This window comes from Triticum urartu, chromosome 5 (assembly GCF_003073215.2).
Source record: "Triticum urartu cultivar G1812 chromosome 5, Tu2.1, whole genome shotgun sequence".
NCBI lineage: Eukaryota > Viridiplantae > Streptophyta > Magnoliopsida > Poales > Poaceae > Triticum > Triticum urartu.
In genome coordinates this window covers 74,980,284-74,987,313 of record NC_053026.1, presented here as the reverse complement: position 1 = coordinate 74,987,313, position 7,030 = coordinate 74,980,284, and positions in this window count along the sequence as shown.

Sequence of the window (7,030 nt, the reverse complement as noted above, 5' to 3'; positions counted from 1 at the left end):
CTGGCCTAGTCTCCTCCTGTCCACAGATACAGCTCGAGGAGCACCATTGTACTCACTTTGCCTTAGTGATCATGCGGAGACCCCACAGAGCAGGACTAGGGGTGTTATCTCCTAAGAGAGCCCCGAACTTGGGTAAAGTTCGTCGGCGTTCGTGTCTACGCCTCATCCCGTTTCCAGGCACTGGCGACGTTCTACTCACCCCCACCATGATAAGCCATCCATTGGCATATGTCGCACCCAACCCCCGACATTTGGTGCCCACCATGGGGCCTAGTGCACCATCGTCCGGAGACCTGTTCTGGACGGGAACCCTTTTCCTCCCTGGCGAGCGCAGCCAGCCCGGCACGCCAGACGGAGTCTGCGCCGACGCGCTGCATGGCGCTGAAATCGCCTGCGCGGCCAGTTGCCTCGCCGATCTCGTAGGCGAGGTCTGCCTCTCCGATGAGCCCGCATCCGACGCGGGCACAGGCGGCCTCGAGAGCCTCCTCGCGGGCCTCCTCGATCAACTTCACGTCGCCAGCGAGCCAGCTAGGGACTTGGAGTCCGTAGGCTCCACTGATCCGATGTTTGTCGACTCCGACACCGTGTCGCTTGACACATTCCCCACCAACGTGGTGGTCTACGACGAGCCGCTTCCTCGTGCGGAGAGTGGCGGAAGCACCGTCACGGAAGTGCTTGTCATCGATCATGGCGAGCACTCCGGCGGGGGTGATTACGAGCCGCTCCATGCGGCGCTGCAAGACCTGGCAGCGCCCATCCCTGAAGATGCCGACGCCGAGACGCTGGAGGCACACCGCCTTCAGCTAGTCGAAGGCGCCAAAAAGCTGGCCAGCATGTGACGCCTGTCAGAAGCCTACCAGCGCGAGATGGACCGCGCAGTGGGCGGCACGCCGGCTCCAACTGGGCCTAGCCGCCTTGGCACGGTCTAGCAGCACGGTGCGGCTATCGCCGATCTGTTCGGGGCGAATCGCCCCGTCTACGCCACACCTGTGGAGAATATTCGAGCCGCCTAGGCGGCGGCGGACGAGCTGGACAAGTTCGTGGGTGAAGAGCGTCGCTTGATGACGGAGCGCGTGCAACGACTCCTTGACGCGGCTGCTGAGCAGAACAAGGCCGGCTGCCACACCAATGCACCGTGCTGACAGAATGACAACCTGCTTCCACGCCGAGACCAAGGCGCGGACTCTCGGACGCCGACTGGCGGTGTCCGTGGAAGAAAAGACATGGAGCCGGCTGCCAGTCGCAGTCGGACCCGCATCACCCTAGAGCGCGACCGAGATGGCCGCCCGAGAACGGTGGAACGACGGGACGACTGTCCGCCTCCTCCCCCTCGAAGGGAAAGGCGAGTCTCCCTGCCGCCTGTTGATCACCCGACGCTCGGCGACCGCCTTGGCCGCCGAGAGGGAGTCAGTGAGAATGACGCCCACAATCGGATCGACCGTCTTCACCGATCCTTGGCGCTTGAGGAAGAAGATGAGTTGGGTCCGCCGTGTTTTGGCCCCTGCATCCAAGACGAGCACTTCCCCAAAGGGTTCACGCTCCCCAAAGGCACACCCAAGTACACCGGCTCCATGAAGCCGGAGGACTAGCTGGTCGACTACTCCACGACCATCAGCATAGCGAACGACAACAAGCGTGTTGCTGTGAAGTACGTTCCACTCATGCTCCAGGGCACGGCCCGGACGTGGCTGAACAGCTTAAGGCCCCGCAGCATCAACAGTTGGGTTGACTTCACTGACGCCTTCGTCCGTAACTTCACCAGCACGTACAAGCGACCTCCCAAACCTCGCCAGCTCTCCTTGTGCGTGCAGGGCCCCAGCGAGTCAACTCGCGACTACCTCACGCGCTGGGCCGAGCTCTGCAACTCTTGCGAAGGCATGCACGAGGTGCAGGCCATCGAGTACTTCACTGCAGGATGCTGAGAGGGCACCCTCCTCAAGCACAGCCTCCTCTGCGACGAGCCAGAAACCCTCGACGAGCTGCTGATCATAGCAGACAAATACGCCATGGCCGACTCCTCCATGAAGACGGAGATTCAAGTCAGCGCAACCGGAAAAGTAGCTCCTCAGGCTCCACGAGCCGGAGACACCAGTCGGCGTCAACAGCAGAACGGCCACAAGCGTAAAGCCCCCCCGCCGACTTCCACCAGTCGGCAGGTGGCAACAATTGAAGACCAACAGCCGGAAGGGCAGCCTCTGCCTAGACGTTAGAAGGGTGGCAAGTCCAACTGGCAGCCGGCCTTCTCAGATGAGCAGACTCTGGATGGACCCTGCAAGTTCCACAGTGGCGCGAAGCCATCCAACCACACCACTCGGAAATGCCACTGGCTCACCAGGATCGCCAAGGGAGACGGCCTTTTGCCTCCCCCACCTGCTGGGCAGCCGCCTCCCCCTTCGCCCAAGCAGCCGGCGGTCAGACCAGTCGGCGTAGTGCAAGACGAGTACCCGGAAGAGCAGGGAGCATACGTCGTGTTCACCAGTGTGGCCGACGATCGATGCAGCAGATGGCTGCAGCAGGAGGAGGTGAATGCAATAGCTTCTAACACACCTGAGTTCATGCACTGGTCTGAGAAGCCCATCAGCTGGAGTCGGGCTGACCACCCCGAAGTAATGCCCAGACCCGGCTCCTATGCTTTGGTTTTGGATGCCACCTTTGCCACGGACAAGCGAGCTTCTCGTTTCTCCAGAGTCCTGCTAGACGGCGGCAGTAGCATCAACATCTTGTACAAGGACACCATGGAGAAGTTGGGAATCAGGCAGAGGCAACTGCAGTCCACTGGAGACTGCAGTCCACTAGAGACGGTGGCAGTAGCATCAACTGGAGATGGTGTTTCACGGCATAGTCCCTGGCCTTTCCTGCTTGCCGATCGGCAAGATCTTGATCGACGTCCTCTTCGGAGACAAAGATCATTTCCGCCGTGAGTCAATATGGTTCGAGGTGGTGGACCTAGAGAGCCCATACCATGCACTACTTGGCCGGCCAGCCCTAGCCAAGTTCATGGCAGTCCCCCACTATGCCTACCTCAGGATGAAGATGCCAAGTTCCAAAGGGATTCTGGCCATAGCTGGCGACTACAAGAAGTCGTCCGCCTGCACATCATAGAGCAGTCGGCTGGCCGAGTCCCTCGTGATCGCAGCTGAGAAGCGGCTGCTAGATCGAGTTGTGGCAATGGCAAGCAAGTAGCCAGAGATGTCGCCTGATCCCAAAGAGTCGGAAGCTGATGGCTCGTTCAAGCCGGCCAAGGAGACAAAGAAGATACCTTTGGACCCGGAGCACCCAGAGAGGTACGCTGTCGTAGGCGCCCATCTTGACAGCAAATAGGAAGGCGAGCTCATCGATTTCCTCCATGGGAATCGAGACATCTTCGCATGGTCCCCCAAGGACATGCCAGGTGTCCTGACGGAACTCGTCGAGCACAAATTACATGTCCGATCTGATGCCAAACTAGTCAGACAGCCTTTACGCCGATTGTCAGAAGAGAAGAGGAGAGTTGTCGGAGAAGAGATAGCCCGGCTGCTCTCAGCCGGCTTCATCATGGAAGTATTCTTCCCAGAATGGCTGGCCAACCCGGTCTTGGTACTAGAGAAGAACAAGCAATGGCGAATGAGTATTGACTACAGAAGCCTCAACAAAGCATGCCCCAAGGACCCATTCGCCTTGCCAAGGATCGACCAAGTGATAGACTCCACAGCCGGATGCGAGCTGTTGAGTTTCATGGATGCATATTCAGGGTATCACCAGATCAAGTTAAACCCAGCCGACAGGCTGAAGACTGCCTTCATCACGCCATTTGGAGCTTTCTGCTACCTAACCATGACGTTCGTCTTGAGAAACGCCGGCCCCACCTTCCAACGATGCATGCAGAAGTGTCTCCTCAAGCAGCTCGACAGAAATGCTCATGTCTACGTGGATGATGTGGTGGTAAAGACGGAGAAGCGTGGAACACTGCTGGAAGACCTCAAGGAGACCTTTGAGAACTTGCGCCAATTTCAGATCAAGCTCAACCCGAAGAAGTGCGTCTTCGGAGTACCAACCGGCCAGCTCCTTGGTTTCCTGGTGTCCGAACACGGCATAGAATGCAACCCTGTGAAGATCAAGGCAATTGAGAGGATGGAGGTACGCAGCCGACTGCTGGACGTACAAAAGTTCACCGGCTGTTTGGCATCCGTCAGCCAATTCATCAGTCGGCTGGGCGAGCAGGCTCTTCCCCTGTACCAACTCATGAAGAAGACCACATTTTTTGAGTGGAACTATAAGGCAGACGAAGCATTTGTCCAACTAAAGAAGATGCTGGCAACTCCACCTATTCTGGCGGCTCTGACTCCTAAGGAGCCCATGCTCCTCTACATCGCCGCCACCGGCCGAGTGGTCAACACGGTCATTGTAGTAGAACGCAAGGAGGAAGGCAAAGCACTACCAGTTCAGATACCAGTATATTATTTGAGTGAAGTACTGTCGACCTCCAAGCAAAACTACCCCACTACCAGAAGATGTGCTATGGTGTGCATTTTGCCGCCAAGAAATTGAAGCCTTACTTCCAAGAACATCCAATCACTGTGGTCTGCACGGCTCCTCTAGCCGAGATCATCGGCAGCCGAGACGCTTCGGGATGAGTGGCCAAGTGGGACATAGATTTGGCCCCCTACACCATCTACTACCAACCTCGCACTGCCATCAAGTCACAAGCACTGGCCGACTTCCTCGTCGACTGGGCCGAAACCCAGTATCTACCACCAGCGCCTGACTCCACCCATTGGCGAATGCACTTCGATGGCTCCAAGATGCGCACCGGCTTGGGAGCCGGCATCCTCCTCACCTCTCCCAAGGGCGACAAGCTCAAGTATGTGCTGCAAATCCATTTTGCCACCTCCAACAACGTCGCCGAGTACGAGGCACGCATTCACGGGCTCCGACTACCCAAAGAACTCAGCATTTGCTGGATCCTGTGCTATGGTGACTCCGACTTGGTGGTCCAACAGTCGTCGGCGATTGGGACACCAAAGACGCAAACATGGCGAGCTACCGCTTTCTCGTACAGCAACTCAGTGGGTATTTCGAGGGATGCGAGTTCCTCCATGTGCCAAGAAATGACAACGACCAAGCAGACGCCCTGGCGCGAATCGGCTCCAGCCGTGAGGCGATACCGTCCGGCGTCGCCCTCCAGCGCCTCCTCAAGCCGTCAGTCAAGCCATCACCAGAGTCAGACTCCATTTTCGTGCTGGCTCCTCCTGAAGTAGTTGGATCCGACTCAAGGGCCCCCGTAGACGGCGCGAGTATTCTGGCAGGCGGCGCGACGATCGTGGTAGTCGCACCCGGCCCGGGGACTACGGAGCCCGGCCCGGAGGCTTCGGAGCCCGGCGCAGGGACTGCGCCATTTTTCCCGGGGACTTCATCGACACAGCAAGCGGATGCCGACTCCAACCCGCTGGCTCCCGGCCCAGCCACCCTCGTCCAAGTCGCAGTATTGGCAGTTGCAGAAATTGCAGCACCTTCATGGGCTCAACCCATCCTCAAATTCATGGTGGAGAAAGAGCTGCCCGCCGATGAGATCTCGGCTCGGCAAGTACAACGCCGGGCGGCAGCGTACGCCATCATCAATAGAGAGCTCGTAAGGCGCAGCGTCACTGGTATTCACCAGCGGTGTGTGGTGCCAGAGCAAGGCCAGGCAATCCTCAAAGACATCCATCAAGGCAAATGTGGCCATCACACGGCTTCAAGAGCACTCATCGCCAAAGCTTTCCACCATGGCTTCTTCTTGCCGACTGCTCTTGAAGACACCAAGTCTCTAGTCCAAAAATGCAAGGGGTGCCAGAAGTTCCGCTCTAAGCCTCATCGGCCGGCTTCGGCACTCAAAACTATTCCTATTGCCTGGCCCTTTGCTGTTTGGGGCCTGGACATGGTCGGACCATTCAAGACTGCGCGAGGTGGTTTGACTCATTTACTTGTCGCAGTGGACAAGTTCACCAAGTGGATCGAGGCAAAGCCAATCAAGAGTTTGAATGGGCCGACTGCTGTGACCTTCATCTCCGACATCACAATTCGGTATGGCATACCGCATAGCATCATCACCGACAACGGCACAAAATTTGCCAAAGGTTCCTTGGCCCGTTTCTGCGCGACGCAGGTCATCCGACTGGACTTAGCGTCCGTTGCCCATCCGCAGTCCAACGGCCAAGTAGAGCGAGCAAATGGCCTAATCCTGTCCGGCATCAAGCCCCGGCTGGTCGAGCCTCTGGAGCGCTCGGCAGGCTGCTGGCTTGATGAGTTGCCAGCCGTCCTCTGGAGCCTGCGCACGACTCCAAACAAGTCAACCGGCTTCATGCCCTTCTTCCTCATCTACGGTGCCGAATCCGTCATCCCAACGGACGTAGAGTTCGACTCCCCTCGAGTCACCATGTACACCGAGGAGGAAGCACGTCAAGACGACGTCGATCTGCTGGAAGAGGGCCGGCTGTTGGCACTCAGCCGGTCCAGCATCTACCAGCAGAGCCTACGCCGATACTACAATCGGAAGGTCAAGCCGCGATCTTTCCAAGAAGAAGACCTTGTGCTTCGGCTGATTCAGTGAATAGCTAGCCAGCACAAGCTCTCAGCACCTTGGGAAGGCCCCTTCATCATCAGCAAGGTGTTGGGCAATGAGTCCTACTACCTGATCGACGCTCAGAAGCCCGAGCGCGCAAAAGGGACGACTCCGGCAAAGAGACGGAGCGGCCATGGAATGCAAATCTCCTCTGAAGATTTTACAGTTAAACGCAGTATGTATCACGCTACCTTTTGTATTAAAGTACGAAGACTTCGGGCCCCTCGAGAAGATCTCGGGGATTGTCTTCTTTTATCTATATGATAACGAGTTATGCCTATGACTATGTAGTTCTTCACCGCTTGGCACCAGGTTCGATTAGTCGGCCCGGAGACTTGCCGTCTTGAGCTATGAAATGACTTCCTGCAGCTGGACAAGTAGTGTGTGGCACTCAAGCCGTCTCCTGTTAGAAGCCGCAAATCGCAGAGCGACTGACTGGCAAGCAGGAGT